This window comes from Alligator sinensis, unplaced genomic scaffold (assembly GCF_000455745.1).
Source record: "Alligator sinensis unplaced genomic scaffold, ASM45574v1 scaffold588_1, whole genome shotgun sequence".
In the NCBI taxonomy this organism is placed as follows: Eukaryota; Metazoa; Chordata; order Crocodylia; family Alligatoridae; genus Alligator; species Alligator sinensis.
Genome location: NW_005842244.1, coordinates 150587 through 171615, shown reverse-complemented (window position 1 = coordinate 171615; position 21029 = coordinate 150587). Strand labels below are relative to the sequence as shown.

The 21029-nt window shown below is 41.7% G+C and overlaps 1 pseudogene; it reads left to right on the top strand.

Moving 5' to 3' along the window:
• Positions 1-21029, top strand: part of LOC102385040 — a 119296-nt pseudogene that overhangs the window by 36598 nt on the left and 61669 nt on the right.

The following is a 21029-nucleotide window of genomic DNA, read 5'->3' as shown; positions in this document are numbered from 1 at the left end:
ACAAAATACATGACCTAAAATGATTCTTCATTTACTTTTACTACAATTGCTACTATTCCTAGTGGCCATTTCTGCCCCGTCTCAACTCATAGCATCAACCTAGTATTGTGAAATTGTGAGAGTATTTTTCTCACAAACCCATACTCTTATACTTTACGTAGTTCATGTGAATTTCATCTAAAGAAACGAATAAGGAAAAGTTTAGGCCAAAGTTTGCATCTGCTAAAGCTTAGCTCGAGACTACCAGGTGTTGCACGTTCTCTACCTCCTCTCTTGTTCCTCTGGGCTGGAAATGGGTGGAATGGATGCCCAGCCCAAAGCTCATGGATGGTTAGAATAATGCTAACCTGGCTTTTCTCAGGGAACTTGTTTGTAGTGGATGAGGGATCTTCAGCATGTATCAGCTTGGACTATCTGAATGCTTCTGATGAGGATACGCTCCCCGAGGAACTAAACTTCATGTTGGAGACAAATCCTCGGTATGGTTTCCTAGAGAACATCCTTCCCTCATCTGGTTATGAGAAGAGCAATGCTGGAATCAATGCAAGTGAGCGTGATAATATAAATGTGATATATTCCTGAAAACAATTGGCCTTATCTGAGTATAATATAATAGAAGATAATTGAGACTTCACAGCTGTTTGTATAATGCTGGCCATAGGTAGGAGAGAAATATTATCTCACAGAAACAAGTTGCTTCTGGTTCACTGATCATTTATATATTTAAACATGATTACATCACATCAGAAAGTGATTGGGTCATCTTGTCTGTCATTCGCTGCACAATTGGTCTGCATAGCACTATTGTGAATGCTTTGTCCAATTTAATTTTAAATGATTCTAGCAAAAGGGCTTCCAGTACTCCCATGGGAAATTAATCCATGTGCCAATAGACCTCATTGCGTTGTTTTTTGGTCTCATTCATAATAGTTAGATATGAGCTTGCACTGCAGTTTGGTTCCAAACTTCCCTGCGTTCACAAGTGATGGCCATATCTCTAATAGTGTTTGACTTTAAGAAACAAGCTAATGTGTGTTTTAGAATCGGTTTAAATATTCCATGTATTTTTCATCCTATTTCTTACTCTCAACCAAGGCTCATTCAGTCTTCGGAGTCTCCGGGCTGGTTACATCAACTATGTTCAGTCTAAGCACGAGCAGTTGGAAGCCACTGCTCATCACTTCATGATTGCTGTTAGCGATGGCCTGCACAAGTCCATGGCGGTGCCATTCTATGTTATCATCAGTCCGGTTAATGATGAAATCCCAGATCTAGGACTCAGGAACATAACAGTAAGTGTGATCTTATTACCCAATGTAAACCTCTGATTCCATCCTCCTTCTTGGAACTGATCCCTGATTACTTACTCTAAGATTATTTTGCAATTAGAAGGAGCTAACTCAAAAGCACTTCAGCTTTAATTTTGCCCCACCGTTATTAATAACTAGAAATGGGCTTGAGCCTTCCGATTCTGACCCTAATTTTTGCAAGTACTTGTCTGTTCCACCATGGAATAGGTATCACCTGTGAAGCTCAGATCAGGACCCAGATTATCTAATTATTGCAGATGTTCTGTGCTCAGTTGGTGGTTCAGGTCCCTTTGTGCAACAACATTTACTAAATTTGGGTTTCTTTTTTTCTTTAATTGGCTGAAAGTTATTACTTGGATCAGGGACAGTAAATGGTTTTATTAGCAAGGAAAAATTGAAGGGGCATGACAGTGAACTTAACTGGATATGTGGTTGTTTTTGTTGCTGTCTTGCAGTAGTTCCTAGGAAAACCTATTGAGAACCATTATTTTAGCCCCGTAGGAACACAGGGTGAAATAGAGCAACTGCTCCTGCTATCTTACAGTCGATGTAAATGAGTGCATAGATGTCATTTTCTCCTTTGATACCATTGGTGGTCTCTGGTCATGCTTATGTGACATCTGTGCTCTGGCTGGGTGCTGTGCTGTGAAGCATGTCCTGCTCCCTCTGGGTTTGCCAGCCTACAAAAATGAGGCAAAGTAGACCCCTTGGAGCAGCCCTGCGGATTCATGGACACGCTCTGTGTCTGCCTCTCTCTAATTGTCCGCTTGCGTAATGAAGATGAGTTTATACTCACATCTGCGGGCACACGCAAACCTGGAGGCTGCCTTGCTGCTAGTTGAGTAGCCAGCCCAACCTCCTAGTTTATCACCTGAAATATCATTTTATCATCAGTTTTGGGGTAAAATCCAGAGCCTGTACAGTTTATGGGACTTGTCATCGATTACATTTCAGTAATTAAATGACTGTTGTAATCGGTTTTCTGTGACTTGTTAGGACATCACATTTATTGAACTATTCTTGGGCAAAAAAAGAATTAAGTTGCTGGTGTTTTGATATTAAATTGAATGCCCATGGCCATTTAGATGAGCACTAATGAAGGCTGATTTTTACTTTCTGTCTGTAACCAAGAAGGCATCAGAATGAGTTGCACACTCATTTTCAATGGGAATAAATTGGGAGGTTGGAAACTAGAAAAAAGAATAAAGTAGTAGCCCTGCTTGATTATATCTGAAATCCATCTAGTCCAGCCTTGTGCTTCTAACAGGGGCCAGCTCCAAGTATTGCTGCTGAAGGTGTAAGAAGCCCACGGGAGGTAGATCATCTGCAGCATACCCCACTCTTTCTTCCCCCATCTCCCGTGTCCACGTTTGGTTTCGTCCTGGTCTCTAACCATTAGAGATCCTCTAAAATCCTGAAACATGAACTTTAACTGCTGTCCCATAATTGTTGTTAGCAGTAGCTAGCCTGATCTAAATAAACCCTTTTGAATCCCTAAAAAGTATTAGCTACAAGGCTTGCAGTGATTCAGTAGATGCCACCCAGTGAATGATTGCCACAACGTAGCGTTATGAAGATCCATGCTGTTAGACAAGTCTTTTCTTAGATGCAGAAGAATTACTGGTTCCTGACCACTTTTGCTCATACAAGATCCCCTTGACTACTGTTGTGAAGGTACACCATGTTAATTAATCCCAGGCACCGTTCAGTGTAGGCTCTTCCATTCTGTCTCACTGAATTTCTTGCCTTGGCTCCCATTTTCAAATGGAAAAGACTTTGCTTCTAACTAGGTCTTTGTAGAAAATGTTCTAGCAAGCAAAGATATTTTTCCACAGTCAAACTGAAAGGAGTTTTGGGTCTTTTTCCCTGACTCTCGCCAACTATCACAATGGAAACTTTTGGGATGTTTTGGAGCCTGATGGTATCAGTCCTAGAAAGTCTTGGTTCTTGGAAAGGCCAGGAGGGTGAGCTGGCAGAAAAAAGCAGTGTTGAGATTAACTGTTTCCATAGAGTGAGCTGCTTTTGATGAATTGTCATTTTCTGACCAAAAATTGATTGATTGATTGGAAAACTTCTAACCAGTATTTTCTAACCAGTTTTAATACCATATGATTTAATGACTAATCGCACAACCTGAGTGGCAAATTTCATGTATGCAGAAATGATTGATGTATAAGACTATTCATAAAATCTCTAAGGATGAAGTTGTTAAGATCCATACGTTTGTCAAACTGCCAGTTATTGCCTGGGCTTCGATTGGTTTTTGAATTGCATTGCAAATGCTTGATCATGACAGAAATCAGAAAGGGTGACTATTCTGGAAAGAGTAGGGGGATAGGGAAAATCAGTATTCCTGTTTTGAGAAGCAAGAATTGACCACTGGGATCAGCATCAGACAGGAAAAAGGAGTGAAGGGAGCTAAAGACAGAAGGCTGCCTTAAAGAGGAGTTTAAAGTCTGTCTGCACAGCAAAATGAAAGTGTGCGTGCAGTATTTTCCCACATACCTGTGCTAGCCTTAACTAGGTTAGGTGGGGTAATAACAGGAGTGAAGATGTAGTGGAAGATTATAAAACATCACTGGGGACCTGGGGATGTACTTAGATTAGTGTTGCCATCTTTGTTACCCTTGTTTCCTGTGCATGCATGTGTCCGTCCATGGTACAACACCTTCATTTTGGTGTGTAGATGGTATGGTGGTTATCTAAACTAGTGTGACATCCAGCCCCTTCTGCCTGTGAGTTACTTCGCCCATTTTTTCACCAGTTCATTTTTTAATATAACCTAGTTATGATGATAGCAAAGAGAGTGATACAGAGACAGACACTGACTGAAACTGGACCTATAAAAATAAAGGAGACATGTGTTGTTTAATAGCAAATATTATATCTTTTATTCTTCTTTATTCAACAGAAAAAGCCTTTAAAAACACTTAAACCAAGCAGGGTTATTAAATGCTACAGTCATTTTTTTGGATAAGATTCTTGTAGAATATGATTTCATAATCTGCTGTCTCTAGTGAATGACAAGACCACTGTAAACACTCAATATTCAAATAGAAAATTGTTTCTTGTAGGCTTCCATGGCACAAAATAAAAGCTCTGTAAATCTGGGCCTCCATATGTGGTTCTCAGCTGGTGTAAGTCCCTGAATGAATTACAAGCGAATAGAGAAATTAATGCTCCACACATGGTGGCCAAACTTGAAAGTGAAAATTGCAGCTGAGAATATACTGCAGTGGATTGTGAAATATTTGAAGATAAATGAAAGCGTGAGTCCTTGTTGATATAATGCATCAATGATGCATTTCAAGGGATACGCAACTGGTATACTGAGAAATTCTAATACGGCGATCATATGGAGCAGGTTGAAAATATTTTTTTTTAATTGAACAATGAATTATAATCAGAGAGCAAGTTAAAAAGGAACGAGGACAAGTGACTCCTTACCATATATTTGAAAGGAAGACAAATCCTTTAATTTCTCTCTTTTTTTTAATCCTGAAATTACCTATTTGACAGTATTGGTGTGTGTTATTGCATTCCAAGCTTTTATAATTTTCAAAGAAACTTCTCTTTTTAAAGAAGGGTGGCTTTATACAAGAGTCGTTGCAACTATTTGAAAAGTGGAATCTTTTCTCCTTCTTCCAGCCTTAGTGGAGAAGTTGGAGCAGGACGTGTGTGTTAGGATGAGTGCGAAAGGAGGCTTGTGCCTGCTGTGCTCACGTGAAGCGGAGCAAAACAAGAAAAATAATAAATAAAACAAAGTCCTCTTTAATCCACTCATCAGCGTTAGTGTTTCACATAGGCTGTACGAGTAAAACGAAGTGTTCTGAATGAGATGGATTTAGCAAAGGGGTTGCTACTTTAAACAATGTCAATTAATTTAATTGAATTACACATTCTTCAGCACTGTGTTTCCCCATGTCCAGGATTCTCACTGTTGAATCAGAGCTTAAGTACTAGATACAAAAATCAGCGACTGACATCTGTTTTGATCCTGAATGAGCTCTGTCCTTTCACAATGCCAACAGAGCATTCGGAAAAACGCTGCAACATAAGGCAACAGCAAAAGAGTTAAAGACAATATGGTGCTACAGTGCATTTTATATCACCACAAAGCATTGAGGCTCTTTAGGGAATGAGCCTTGTCAATTGTTAGGCACGGTGTTATATAAAGCCATTTATTTACATTTGTCATGAGAACAAGTGGGACAGAGCAGTGGACAGCATGCGGGGCTAGCAGCCAGGAACTCTCAAGCATCTGCAAACAAACTATGATTTTCTCAAATTTGCTCATTGTATTTATTTGGCCAATTTTTTGACGAGCTCTATTTTAAAACCCAGATGTGCTCTTTGACAGTTGCAATTTGCACTGTTTGTGGGTTGCATTTGGTCACATAAGATACACAGTCTTTTGTACATGGATATGCCTTGTACTTGGGATCAGGGGTAAGCAATACGTCTGGGGCTTGTAGGAGTTTGGGAAGCAGCAGATAAACAGTTTGTAAGCTTTTGGGTCAGTGGACTGTCTCCTTGGGACTGTTTATGCAGCGCTTAGCATAGTGCTTTCCTGGTCCGTAACTGAGACACCTAACTACCACGCTACAAATAAACAAGAATATCTAGGCAGTTTTAACTACCCTCAATTTTGAAGGGTGTGATGAGAGTTTTGTCTTAATTTTTTAACTTTCTAATTGCTAAGACACTGGGAAACTCTTTCAAACTGCATTCAGCATGTAAAATTTACCATAGTGGGTATGAATGATGAACTGTGGCATCTTAACTTTTTGCTGTATGCAAGTATGGTACTGGAGCATATGGTAAGCTTAAAATGTGTTCTTTTCACAACTATTCATAGAAGAAAACTCAGTCTAATCTAATTTAAATGCAAGCAAATATTCCACAAACTGTTTTCTGGTGATATTTGCCCAACCTTTATTTATGTATTTTATAATTAGCACTGTGTTTGGGTTTGTAAGCACGTGTTATAGATTTTTTTTTAATGTAAAATGACTTGGATACTTCCCTTAGCAAAGCTGTGGCTGGATGCTTCAAAGGCAATCTGCAAGGCATGATTTTTTTTTACAAGGGTGAAATTCTCTTGCTGTCAGAGGACTTGTACAGAGAAGGCCTGTTCCTGGTCACATTTAAAATCAATGACCTAATTCCCATTGATTTCACTGCTGCAGGATCTTACCCAGAATCCCTTGGAGGCTGGGTGAAGAGGCTGGTGAATGGCTGGGCCTAACGCTTACACTCAAAACATGTCTGAAAGACATTAAATATATGAATGGCTCACATAAGGCACAGGTTTTTTTTAAACATCAGCATGATTAATCATTGGACCAAACTACCCATGGACGCGGTATACTCACAATTTAAGGTCCTCATTTCAAGACAGGATGCCTTTCTGGGGACAAGCATGGAGCAAGAGAAGCTGGTTGAAATTCTATAGCCCTTGCTGCACAAGATCATTTAACAGATCCTGTTTGGCCTTAATATTTGTGACTAGATGAATTACATATTACTAGTTTATCCCTGCAGGCAAACTCTCCCTCCTCAACTGTTCCCCCAACCATATCAACTTTTGGCCATTAAATTACAACGATTACATTTCATTTTGTCTGAAATTCAGGATGAGCATGATTTTTTTTTTTTCAGCCCAGCTCTAGTTTTTGGCTGAATTTCTACAACGATCTCTTTCAAGTCTAAGGATGATTTCCATTCCCCTCCCTGTGTTTTTTTTTTTCTTTTGCCTAGGCGCTGCGCTGCTATTTCAGTGGTATTAATCATAAGCATTTTTTAGCCAAGAAAAATAAAAATGGCAGCACGAATTTTACACAACATAGTAAAACTAAATATAATCCATCTAAGCTAGATGGAGAAGTCTAGTGATTCATTTAATAACCTTGTCAATCTGATGTCTTGGGGTACGTACCAGTGTTCAAATCATCTGGTTGGTGTTTAGCCACTTGGTTTCAGGCACTTGAAACCCAACTGGATGAAAGCTGTACAAAGGTGCTAGGAGCTGTCTGTGTGCTCTGCAGACAGTCTGCACCACTGGAAGCGCACGGCCAGGGGACCCCAGAGCACTCATCCAGCACGCTTTGCAGGTTCTCCTGTCTGCCTGAAAACAGGACAGCCCAGGGCACTAGTCGGGGCTGATGGTCGCAAGGGATCACACCCTCCCCTCTGAACACTGCCCTCCTTCCAGCTGTCAGACAGCAGACCCGAGTAGGCTGCAGGCTGCCATGGGGACTGGGGGGAAGCTACATCTGCAGCACTTCACGTTGGTGCCCTCAGCCCTATGTGTGGGACTGCAGGGGAAGGCAGGGCTCTGAAGTGCTGTGGAGGGGGTGGGCATCCCCCCCGGCAGTACATCAAAACCCAGACTTGCAGCCCCACAGCGAGGGGGGACCTGTTGGAGGTGTTGGAGGACTACGACTCAGGCTGCAGCAGGAGACTGCACCCTGTGTCACAGAGCCTCTCTCTTCTGGGGAGAGGAGGGCCGGAGTGAATTGCAAAGTTTTTTGGTGAATCACAAAATTGAAAACAATCGTCTTTAACCCCACTATTTTGTTTTCAAGGGGTTTTCTTTCACTTTTTAATAAACAGCATAGGCGACTGGTAGGTGGTGCACCGGTATGCACGTGCCTCCCCTGAAGGGGCCCGTGCCCCCCCGATGGCCAACACTGGTGCTGTCGGTAGGGCCGGTGCCCCCTAACAGGGCCGCCACTGTCGGTGGCTTCTGTGGGTGTCCCCCAGATTCAGGAAGCACCAATCACTCATGATAAACAGAAATCAACACCAATTTTTGGAATGCTTTTGCTGAACAGAGATTGCACATATATTTAGCTTAAAAAGTGTAGTTTCTGGTCAGCCAAAACATTCCCCAAATTAGTTTGCTAAAATGAGTAGTTTTAGTGGGCCAAATATTCCAAAAATGTATGTTGATTTCAGCAGAAGGTTTTGATTTTATATATTTATAAAGTATTATTTTTTATAATATATAATGTATACACACACACACATAAAAATAGTGTGTGTGTGTATGTGATATAATCCCTAAAATGTTGCTCCGTTCTATCCTCTTATTTTATAAAACTGAAATCATTTTGAATCCCTTGGAGATGTGGTCAGCATAAGAAATGCTGCTAATTCCATGTTGGATTATTAAAAATCATAGAGATTTAAGCATCTAATTGGCTGTGTTTTGCAACTCATTCAGATTAGACCATGAACCAAGGCTGAACAGTTTGCCTTTGGGTTTCCAGTTCCACCCGCCTGGACCCACCCCTGACTCAGTATGCAGTACAGTAGATGCCTCCAACATACTTGTTGGAAATAATCTTCTGTTACGGTCCTTTATTAGAGAATTTGCTGCACAAAGGTATTTTTTATAGAAGTCTGGTTCCACTCCAGTAACACGACTAACCTCACAAACATTTAGTGAGTGAGGCCTACTCTGTTGCAGCAAAATAAAATAATTTCCTCAGGATCACCAGTTTGCTTGCATTCTCCCAGTTAGAAGATTAAAACAAAATAGTTTACTTATAGAATCCAAATGATATACCCGCTGAATTATGTAACTTGGTACGTGGCCTGCTTAGACACACTTGTTTGCTTTTTCATGACATTGAGATATACAACCTACACATGAACAAAAGTGTTGGCTTTGTACTGTATTATAATTCCGTTTTCAATGCAAAACAAGTACATGCGGTATTTTCTTTTTAAAGGTGCGTATGGTGTGAGAGAGGAAAGATCATACAATACAAATAGGCTTTTCATTCCAGATAAAATCTCGAGTTCCCTGCATGAAGGCAGTGCAGGCAAATCTGACACCTGTGGAGTCATCCAACTTCCATCTATCTGGAGGAAGGAGCCCACATAAATCTATTTAAGGATAGTAATAAAAATCAGATGCTGTGCTCTACTGTGTCCTGGGGCCCCTTGAAACTGCCTGCCTATCTGAATCAGCCCTGGATAAAAAAGCTTGTCCAAATCTTGCATTCTCTCCCTCGTGTGCATCTGGTCTCCAGAAATAATTTTTATAAACAATTTCCAGTATAAACGCTCATCTTTCTGTCTTTCAGCACTAAAAGCCTTCAGAGGAGTCTCTTAGGAAATGTATAGATGTCTCCAGTATCTTTCACTCTAGTACTCAATTCTCCCTTTCAGCAGTACCTAAAGATGTGCCTCCTTCCCTTCCCCTCCCCGTTCCCTCTACTTTCTTCTAGATTATGGAAGGTGACTTCTGTGTGATGGGACGTGGGACTCTGAATACTGAAGATCTGGATGTCCCTCAGGATGTGCTGAGTTTCTCCATTGCTAGCCCTCCTGTTCATGGACTGATATTAAATGGAATCTATGGCAGAGACCTCAGTTGGTACAAGTCGCTGAACTCAGCAGTGCTTCATCAAGACTTACAAATTCACAGCTTTTCCTTGGCCGAGCTCAAACAAGGTCTGAGTAATGGAACTTTGGCTTCCCTTCACTGGGCTTTATTGTCTGTACACGTCCACTGCATCAGGGCTACATGGATTATATATGATTGCACGCGAACAAAATGTTCTTCTGGTCTCGTGGTGTTAACACGCTATTATGAGGCTTGGCTTAATTACAGTCACTCTTGTGGCCTGTTCAGGAGGAATGTTGCCCTCTGTTCATAGGGTGTTTTGTCTTTACTGAATGCAACTTTTAAAAGGCTGGGGTCAGATCCTGGGTTCTGAATGCTTAATAATTTTCATTTATCAGCTTTGTAGTACAAGTGCTTGCCTCTGATTACCACTAGTTTTCCATTGCATGAGCTGTGGATGTCCTCTGCTGGAAGCCACAATTCATTGCAGCCGGCTCAGTATTTGTTTAAGCTTTTCAGCCTTGAGAAAGGAGATTGAATTGCAGTCTCCTGAATACTTTCTGTGCAAATTGAGCTGGGGACTTCCTACTGCAACAGAAAGAACTGAGGCCTTCTAGTTACTCAGACTGTAATGCATATGTACTACATTGACTCTCTGGCTTGTTTGAACATTCACAGCATTTTGTCGTTTTCTGCAAGCATAAGGGAACAATTGTACAATCTTCCCCCATCTTCTTCCCTCCCGCCACCTTTTTTTTTTTTGAACACACAAGTGCTTCCATTCAGTTTCCATGGATGATTTCCACAAAAGCTTGTTCTTAAATGTCTGTACAATTTCATCCCCTTTGCAACACAATCTGGGCCAAAGGAAAATGATGTACAAGAGAACTGGCCAGTTCAGCCAGTAGCTTAAGCATGTGATGGACCCAAAGGCATCTCTGAAGCTGCCAACACAACTGCCTGTAGAATCTGCTAAGGAACCAGATGCAGCAGAAAAATACCTTCCACAGCCTGGCATCTGTGTCTCGTGCTTGCCAAGTGAAAAGAGGGAGAGGGGTGTGGAGAGGAAATGGCTCAGGGCTGGGGGCTATTTGGCACCCCAGCGACCCACAAACGGTTTGGGTTTGAGCTGAGAAACTGCTAACACTAATGTAAAAAGCGTGTGTTTAAAATTTGAAAAGACCTCATTTAAATTAAAAAAAAATACCCCAGTCAATTCCATAAACCGGACTGACTGAAAAATCAATCTCTTTTATGTAAAGAAAGGTCTTTAAAGAGGGAGAAAAGAAATCTCAAGTTTTATACACAGATTAAATTGATTGTGATAAATCAAAGTGTCTTCAACAGAGGCATTACAGTTGATGGTGAACATCTCCCAGGACCCTTGAGACACTATTCCAATAGTTGAATCTTAGAGTTAAAATGTGATGTGTTTGCTTGATGTGTGTACCTATGTGTACTGCTTGAAGCAAGATATATGGCAGGTGTTTGAACTCTTTGGAAAATGTGCTGCCAATGTTACCTTAATTTCTTCTTCTCAGCAAAAATGTAGAAGCTAAATGGTTCTTTCAGTTATTTAAATGTAGTTAGCTATACATACCTCTTTTTAAATAGGAACGAAATGCCTGCAAGGCATTGCAAGTGTGCTGGTGAGCCAGACTCTTAGCAGCCAGACACTAAGGGCCTAACCCAGTTCCCTCAGCTGTGGATGTCCAGGGACAAGGTCCAGCAGGGCTCTCAGGAGCAGCATCTCCAATTGTGAGCATGTTCCTTTGAATCATTTCAAAATCCTGAATACATCAATTGGATCTGTCCTGTATACTGTTTCCATCATGCATTTCAAAAAGAGGGTAACGGAGCAAAGTGGACCTTGGCTGGCAAGACACATTAGTAAGGCAAATTCCCTTAGTCTAGTGCTGCTGCTTTTTACTTACATCACGAGCTCTTTGGGACAGGGTTGGCCCTTTGTTTTAGGTGCTATACAACACTTGGAAGAGTGGGGTCCTAAGCTCTGTGGTAGTATCAGTAATAATGATTTTTTAAAAATGAGAGCAAGATGAAACTGTTGGATAATGGGGGTTCCAGGCTTCATAGTCCTTTAAAGATTATCACTGGCATCTTGAGAACTGGAATATCCTTTTGAAGATGACTTGCCTGCTGTGCTCTAAGTTTTCAGTGTTCAGGTTTCCCACCCCCCCTGCTACAGGACTGATGCTAGTGTACATGCATGATGACACAGAAAGCCTAGAGGATAGTTTTACCATGAAGCTGACAGATGGCAAGCACACAGTCCAAGGGACACTTTACATCTCCATCATGCCAGTCAACGATGAAATCCCTCATCTTTCCAGGTTAGCTGTTTAAGTGACATTCAATGCAAAATGACTTAAGAAAAAAAACACCCACTGTGGACAGAAAAAAACCTGTTTCCTTTTTAATTGTGAACATTTTAAATAAATAATTTCATGGGTAGAAGAAATGTACCTGCTGCTGGCACAGCAACATGTCTGGACTGCAGCCTGAGCCAGACTTCAGCTAAAGCCACTACAGACTAAATATAATCCAGTGAAAAACATTCATATATAAGACAGTGCTTTTTGAGGACACTGGATAAAATCCTGTCTATATTGAAATCAATAGCCAAACTTCCATTGACTTGGCTTAGATTAGGATTTTACCCTTTCTCCATCTTCTTCACCCTTTTCCCCTCCCCAGTGATTTTTGCCTGCAACACATTTTTCATTCTCCCAAAGGCAAGCAGGGGAAGATGTGATATTTTTTATTAGACCAACTAAATAGTTGGAAAAAAAGGTCTTTGCAAGCTTTTGGGCTTCTTCAGGCATTGGGAGACTCTTCGGTTGTTTTGAGATCTCCAAAGTAGAAAAGAAGCTAAAAGTGTGACAAGAAGTCTGTGAAAATGTAAATAGGTGGAAGCATTCTCCCAAATGCACTTTGGCAAATTAATCCTTTTGACCACAGCACTGTGAGTTTAGTATAGATGTTCTTTAGCAGGTAGTGTCTGATCTCACTCTGGTGAACTCGGTGTTAATATTTCCACTGACTTCAGTTGGGTCAAGTATTTTTTTTTACCCCATGGAAATTGGGTTTCAAAACCCTGTCTTGGCTCCAAGAGGGAAAAGCTATCTGGCCTCTAGTCAAGCAAGCAAACCCCTTTCATATGATTAATACTATCTGGTCAAAGGGGAATGGGATGGGAGTGGGACAATGTAGGCCTGACATAGAAGTAAGCCCACTGAAGTCATTAGACTTTAAATCAGGGTTTAAAAGACTTGCGTGAAAGTCTTGAACAAAGCCAAACTGGATGGGAGGAACATGGAGTAAAAGACAGGGTTTTTTTTTTTTCATTTATTGGCTTGAAATTCATAAAAATAAAGGATGGTTCCATGGTTTAAGTGTGACAGATGTAAAAGAGTTGGGTTTGACTCTGAGCTTGGTCATAGGCTTCCCATGTGCCCACTGGCAAGTTACTTGGGCTTGCTAATGCCTCATTTTCCCATCTTCAAACTGGGAATAATAGTATTTCACAAAGATATTATGAGTAGAGCTGGGCAGGAAAGTGTTTTCCCACCACACACACAATTTTAAGATTTTGTATTTTTTCCCCTTTCCCAAATGAAGATGAAAAATTACTGTCACATTTTAGTGAACTGAAAAAAAAGCAAGGGGAGACAAAACAGATAACCTCAACTTTGGTCTTTTTATTCTAACAAGTTTTGAAATGAAAAGTCACTTTGGGCTCAGAATTCAGATGTTGTTCACTTTGAAATTGCCCAAACCATTTGTTTCCAAAATTTTCCCCCCAACATTTTTTCGCAGAGGAAATTCCATCAAAAACATCCCTTTCCCCTGGACACTTTTTTTTTTTATAAGTCATAATTTTCAGATTTAAAAAAATATATAGTTTCATAGAAAATTCCTGCCTGGTTCTTGTCATGTAGATAAGTGCCCTATTTCTGTTTCAAAGCAAAAATCTAAATGCTTAGTCAAATCTCTAAAAGGAAATATGTTGAAAATTTTCTAGATTTGGGGGGCTTCTTGCTGATGTTTTTGTTAGGGATGGTTTTCACAAATTCACTTCAGGTTCTCCTTTAGAGAGAAGTAGCAGACTGGTGTGTGGAGTGTGGTATCGACACTCCGCCCATTTGAAATGGCTTTGGCTACGTTCCCAGAGCATCCTGTGTGTATTTTTAAAATTTTCAGAGAAGTAGTAAACAATGAAAAGTTACAAAACAGAGATGCATCCCTGTTTTCCGGCAGTGTTTCCTCTTGGGCTTGTCTGGGCAGAGTGCACAAAAGTCTCTCTTCTACGAGGGAAATATTGCTGACCTTTCATCCCTGACTTTCAGGTTATGGAGCCCTGGGGCAATAGAGATTTACCGATCCCCTAAATGTCACAATGTAACATCTGAAGTTTCATGGTACATGAGTGCCATATATAATCAGGGCTGGCCTTTGGTCAAACAACTCTCATGGGGTGGGGGGCCAGAATTTGGAGCTGCTTGTAGTGTAGGAGGGAGCAGAGAGTGGGAGCAAGCCCAGGACAGGTTTCATTACAAATCATGGCCACGTACATGTTAAGGGGCCATAAGAAATTGGAGCCTCTAGGGCTAGGGACAGAAATTACACATAAACTGGTTTAAGTGATCAGAAACTGGTTTAAAGCTGTAACAGAACAGATGTTCAGTGCATATAAACCAGTTTGAAAATGGCTGAAACTGGTTTGAGATAAACCTGGTAGAATGTAGTATCAGACTTAACTGATTTGGGTCAAATCAGTTTATAGAATGACTGTCCCAGACCCCTTCCTTGTTTAGATTAAATCAGAGTCCCCCAGCATCCCAGCATGCTCTCTGGGCTGGGCAGGTCTTTCTGCTCCACAGCAGAGCTGGCCCCATTCCTTTGCTCCCTGGCTGGAGCTCCAGCAGAGACTGCAGGCACAGCAGGGTCTGTCTGGCTTCCCCCTGCCTGCCCCTCCCCCCTCACTGCCCAAGCAGGAATCCCCTCCTCCCTCCTTCCCATCTCCCACAGCACAGACCCCAACCCCATAGACCCTAGGCATGTGGTATGCTAGCTAATGCCAAGAGGTGTCTGTGTGTGTGTGTGTCTCTCCAATTTCACTGGGACAGAGATAGAGCAGTGACCGCTTAGGGCTTTTTGGAACTAATCAACAGGTCAGCTGGTAGTGTTCCTCTGTTGTTTTCTAGGGGTGATAAACATTGTGTTTCAATTCCCTGCCAGGCTGCTCAGAGAAGGGGAGGAGAACCCCTCACTAATCAGAGTGTCCTGCAGGGGCCTGCCATGCCCCCCTCAGCTCAGCATTGTAGAAGGGAAGGGAGGGCTGCTTTCGCACCCCTCCAGCTTCTAGCCTGAGTCACTGCAGGTATGTGCCTGCATTTCTGGAATGTCTTTTCAGTTACAAACTGATTCAGCCTAGCCAGGTTAGACTAACCTGCAAAGATTGAATCATTTCAGGCTTTTTGAATGTGTGTCCCTAGCCTAGTTGGATACTCATGTCTGCTTTAATCCCCAGTCAACTCAAGTGATAACAACCTTGGCAGGAAAGCCAGTGCCACTGCAGCCTTTTTGAGACATGGAAGAAGAGAGGAATGAGATGGAAGATGCCAGGTGAAGCTGCTGGCTTTGCTGCTTCAGCCCAAGTGAGGGTGGGGAGGGTATGTTTACTATCCCTAGGAAATGTTGACCAATGCTGTTTTTAGTGGCACAAGAAATATAATATTGACCCTCTGTCCTTCCCTTTGGGACTGGGATCTCCTCATCCTCTCCATCTCCTCAGCTCCTTTTAGGAAAGGAATCTCCCACCACATTGACTTTTTACTCCTGCCCTTTGGGGGTAGGATCCATCCTCTCCCCCACTTTCACTTGTCCTCTTTATTTCATTCTTTCCCCTCCTTGCAGTTTCCCTGCATTTGTCTTGATTGGCTAGGATTCTCTTTTTCTTCCACCTGTTTACAAACATCTACGCTGGCTTTGCCAAAATCTAGGAAGCCCTCATTGTCATGACACAGTTGTAAACTTTTATGAAAGTTATACACAGAGGACATAGGAGAGAGGCAAAAATCAGGGCTGTCCAAAGAAGAAAGGGACAAATGGTGACAAAAAGTTTAAGGTTCACTAATAATTGAGTTATTTGACCTATTGAGTCACTTCTCTGCTCCCAAAATCTTGGAATCTTCACTAGGTGATTGTAATCAAAATTATTGCACAAAGCACTGTTTGCTTTTTTTTACATCTGCAAATTGAGCACTAATATTAAAAATTACAGCTGTGCTGCTTAGTCTGGAAAGGTCAGAAGATGCCTTTTTTCCCAGATTGGAGAAACCTGAAAGCACTTCTACTACTCTCCATGCTTGTGGGTCCACCGCCTTCACTTACATTGTTGAGCAGTTACAAGAATAATTCCACGGATAATCATGGAATTAACCCGGCAGTATGTGTTCACCAGCGTAAGTATGAATTGTATACCACATGTATACTTCTTCTTACAACTCATAAAAGTTTCCAAAAAGGAGCTGTCGGTCAAGAAAACTCAACCATTTGAAGGCCTGAGGGGCTAAACAAAAACAGGATGGGATCCATTAAAAAAAAGTCATTTTAAACAAATGAAAACTGTTTCAGTACTTAAGATTCTTCACTAGTGCACTAACTTTAGTTTTTAAAATTTAAAATTGAAATCGACCACTAGCACTTGTTAGAGAGGAAGGTAGTGAACAATCAGCTAGGATGTGAATTTCCAATAAACTATTGATCCTGCACTAACACCCTGTAGGAGTGCCGTTCCATGAGGTTGCTTACTCTGCTTTGAAAGTCAAGTAATCCAGCTTTCCAGGTGTATATGCTCAGAGCATCCATATGGGGTGTTTAGTGCAAAGTACAGGTCACCCCTGAGCTTTCTGTGCACAAACTTCCTTGTGTAGACAAATCCGTACTTATTTTAACTTCAGAACTGTCTAGTTCAATTGGCTCCTATTGTCACGTAAAGCAGTATAAAAGAAACGTCATTGTTACCAGGTAGCAAACAGCTTTGGAGGTTTGCGGGGGTCTTCTTTCAGCAAGAAAGAGCCAGGCAGTGCAAAGACGTGTATGCCCGTGATTCTGAATAAGAACATAAGGCAAAACACATATACTGTTGTGGGCTAGGGATTCCCCTTCAGATGCTATAATAAATATTTGTTTGAGGTATAGGTTATAAACATTGTACATCCCTGATTCTAAGAGAAGCCTGTTCATGCCTAATAAACTGGAGAAATTGCTCAAGAACAAGAATACTCCATCCTATGGTGTTGCCAAGTGAAGAGAGCCCTGTGGTATCACGCTGAGCAAGTGATGGTCACACAAATGAGAGATGTCTAGGTGCAGGACTTTCACAAATACAGTTTTCCTGAGATGCAAACATATTATGGGGAAATAATCAGGTTGTGTTCACTCTCCCCGACCCCCAAGGTCCTCCCTATTTGGTTTGACTTGTTTTCTTTTTCCATGGCTAGTTTATCAGACAGGGACTGAGACATCAGCTTAAATCTGAGGAAGAGGGTCTCGTTGCAGTGCTTCCTCTATTTTAAAATACAAAGGATGGGGGATACAAAGTGTGGGCAGGAAAGATGGCTTAACGGTGCTACTGTGCTAGATGCTGGACAAACAAGTAAAGGAAGTGTAATTCCTGCCCTGAGGAAATTAAAGATTCATCATCATTATCATCATCTAACCTCTTCACCTGTACCACAAGTGTTTACTGATACATATGTGAACTACCTTTTCCGTCAAACTGCTTCACTCTTAGTCTTTAACTCCTTCTTTGCCCAGCATCGCCTAATAGAAATACTGCTGCTTTGCTGTTGTGGGGGCTGTGACCCCACACTTGAGAGAGCCCCAAAGGGAATTTCTGCCTACATATTTACATCAAGGAGAGTGGGATGAGGTGGGTGGACCTGCAAGGTCTGAGGCAGAGACCGTGGAAAGATGCTTCCTGCCATTTCTTTTCTTTTCTTTTTTTCTGACCAGCTCTGAAACTAACAGTCTTCCATTGCCATGTTATGACTTGTGCAAAATATGGCCTCTGAAATTAGTAGCCACTATGCAAGATAGATGATGTTACTGAGTCCAAAATTGCACAGGAGCTTGCCATTGTAGGATTTGCTTTTCTCATCGTTTCATAGTAGCTAGGGTCAGGAGGGACCTGAACAGATCATCTAGCCTGACCCCTGCCACAGGCAGGAATGAATGCTGGGTTCACAAGACCCCAGACAGGGGTTCATCCAACCTCCTCTTTAATTTGCCCAAGGTAGGGGCGAGGATCACCTCCCTGGGAAGTTGGTTCCAGATTTTGGCCACCCTAACTGTAAAATATTGCCGTCTGATCTCTAACCTAAACCTATTCTCCAACAGCTTATGACCATTGTTCCTCGTCACCCCAGGTGGTGCTGGGGAGAAAAGGGCTCTGCCTATTTACTGTTGATCTCCCCTGATGAGTTTCTGGCAGCCACCAGGTCCCCCCTCAGCCTCCTCTTGCTGAGACTGAACAGGTTCAGGTCCCTCAGTGTCTCCTCGTAAGGCCTGCCCTCTCCCCAAGCGGGTGGCCCTCCTTTGAACCCTCTCCAGGCTGGCCACATCCCTTTTGAAGTGCAGCACCCAGTACTGGACACAGTACTCCAACTGTGGCCTGACCAAAGTCGCATAGAAGGGGAGTATTACCTCTCTGGACTGGCTTGAAATGCACCTTTCTCACTGGTGGCTCCCTTTCTGTCTCTCCAGGACTGCAGATTTGGAGCTTGAAGTTGCTGAGAAAAAGGTCATTTCTAGTGTAACATTAGAAGCAGAAGACAAAGATTCTCCGAGGGAGAAACTCTACTACATCCTCATAGATGTGCCAAAGTTTGGAGACTTAAAATTAAAGGTACTGATTGCTTTCAGCACTCGTATTCTTTTGTTGTAAACAGCGTGAGCTCCTGCCGTGCTCCTACAACATAGTACATCCATCTCAAGTGGTTCAGCTTACCCTTTTTGGGTGACTGAATTTATTGGGAGCATTAAAGAGCAACACCACAACATCAGTCTTATCCAGTGCTTGCTTTCTGGTTTGTCTGGGTCCTGGATGTTTACTTTGCATGGTTTTTGTTTTACTGTTCCTATTTTCCCCTTAGCTTCCAAAAGACATCAAAATCCATTTTATACCTCTTCTAGCCTGAAGCTACTAGGTCATACCCAGTCTGACACAGAGGCTGGACATTACTACATGTCTACACCGGTGCAAAAAAGGAGCGGATGCATGACAGTCATCCCTTTGTCACATACTCTGATCTGCTACAGAATTATCTTGGGGGAAATCAGGGGTAAAGCTGTGTTGGTATAAGTTCTACATGTCGCGTGTCTGCAGCCTCTCCTGGGTTGCAGTTTGCTCAAGGCAAACAGGCTGTCGCTACAGGCTCATTTGCCTCCTAGTGGTGAGGTGATAGCTGCCTATTGCATGCACCTCGGTGGAATAGGAATGTATCTGTCTGCTCTGGGTCTCAGTGTAATTTATATCACCCTACAGAACTGATGTACGTTATACTGATGTAAGCATATTGTGTGCCCAGGCCTATAAAGGTAAGCTAATAGTTTCAATCCCGTATCACTGTGCAGAGTCCAAGTACCCACCACTAGGCTTAGTTAGCAGAAAAGCCCTGTTCTTTTATATAGGATCCTGGGACTGGCACTTTTGACATGTCTCTTTTCACCAATGCTCTGCTGTTGTAATGAAGCATCTTAACAGACTTTTATACGGATTCACTAAGCCTCTATGCTGTCATCTTTCTCTTATAATTAAGCAACCAGAGAAATCTGCTGGGGTCAATACATTTTGAGAAGGCTTTGATAAAAAAGAATATATTAGTGGATAGTCCTGCTATCAGAAACCAGTAAAAGTCCATCCCTTTATGTTACACTTCCACAAATGGCATGATGTCATTGCATAATATTAGTAAGCAATTGTTAAGATTTTTGTGCAGAGCTATAAAATATGAGTTTCACACAATCTACTAATTTAAATACAGGGGGAGAGAGAGAGAGAGAGGAAGTCCTTTTGAAGTAGACTCCTAGTCTTTCTGCATCTTATGTGCAGGAGGAAATTTAGCTCATAACTCAGAAATATAGTTTAGTGTGTGGAACAAGTGGATTTCTGTGTTTTATTTTGCTTGCTGGAAACACAAAAATTAGTTTCAGGATTTAGGTAGTCTTGGCTGACGGCCATCAGTGAACACAGCAAATTGATCAGAAAATGGGAAATGTAATTGGACCTGGTCAAAAGATTCATTAGATCTGAGCTAAGATGCAGTCTTTTAACCATGTGAGATTTTTTTTTTCATTGCTAATTGAAGCAAAGATGTCATTGTGGATCTTTAATAAACAATGTGGTATAGTCTTAGTGCCAATTTTTTTTTTTTTTTTTTAAGAACACCAAACCTCAAGTGCCTGTATTTTATGAGGAAGGAGCTGATCCTTTTGAATGTAGTAAAGACATGTCTTCCCCACTTTTCAGTCTCATGAGCATAAGCAAACATGTTTGCTAATAATAACGTGTAGTATGGACTGGCCTTTCCAATTAAAGCATATATGTTGGAGGCAGGAGATGGTTTCCATTATGAGTTTGGCTTCTTGTCTTGCTTGAGGATACTAATCAATGATGAAAGGAAGCTGATCAAAACTGGAAGAGGAAAGAGCATTTTGAACCATGCTCATTAGCTATCCATGCTAAACCTCAGATTGGGTGGGGCGACTACTTCAGTAGTGATCCTCTGTAACCAGATTTAGAAGGACTTCACTAACACATACACAAGCTGACTCTCCCTTCTGTCAAGTAGTTTCAACTACCATTTCTTTTTTGGCCTTTCAGGAGTCAGACTGAAAGAGGTAGATGTCAAAAGAAATAGCTAGGTGGCCACCAGGTTTAGCATATTTTGATCTTTTTTTCTGTGCCCCAAATTGGGGGAAGAGGGGGAACACAACCTCCATGAACGTATTCAATATTTACAGGGTCTAGTATCCATATTTAGAGTTCATCGTATTTGGATCGATTGTACCTCATCTTCAGTGTGCTTGGTCCTTCTCAGCCTGCCAAGAGGCAGTGCCTGTGCTTGCTGGGTTGGATGATGCTGAGGAAAAGCAGCATCAGTCTTGAGCCATAAAGAATAGGATCATAGCAAAAAGCACGCAAAATTAATTTATGTATGTGTGTATCAAAAAACAATACATATGATGCATAGGTTAGAAAGTGAACTGCTCTGAGTTGCTGTGCTGTTACCTGCAGATTAGGAAGTATGTGATTTTTGCCATCCAATAGAGAT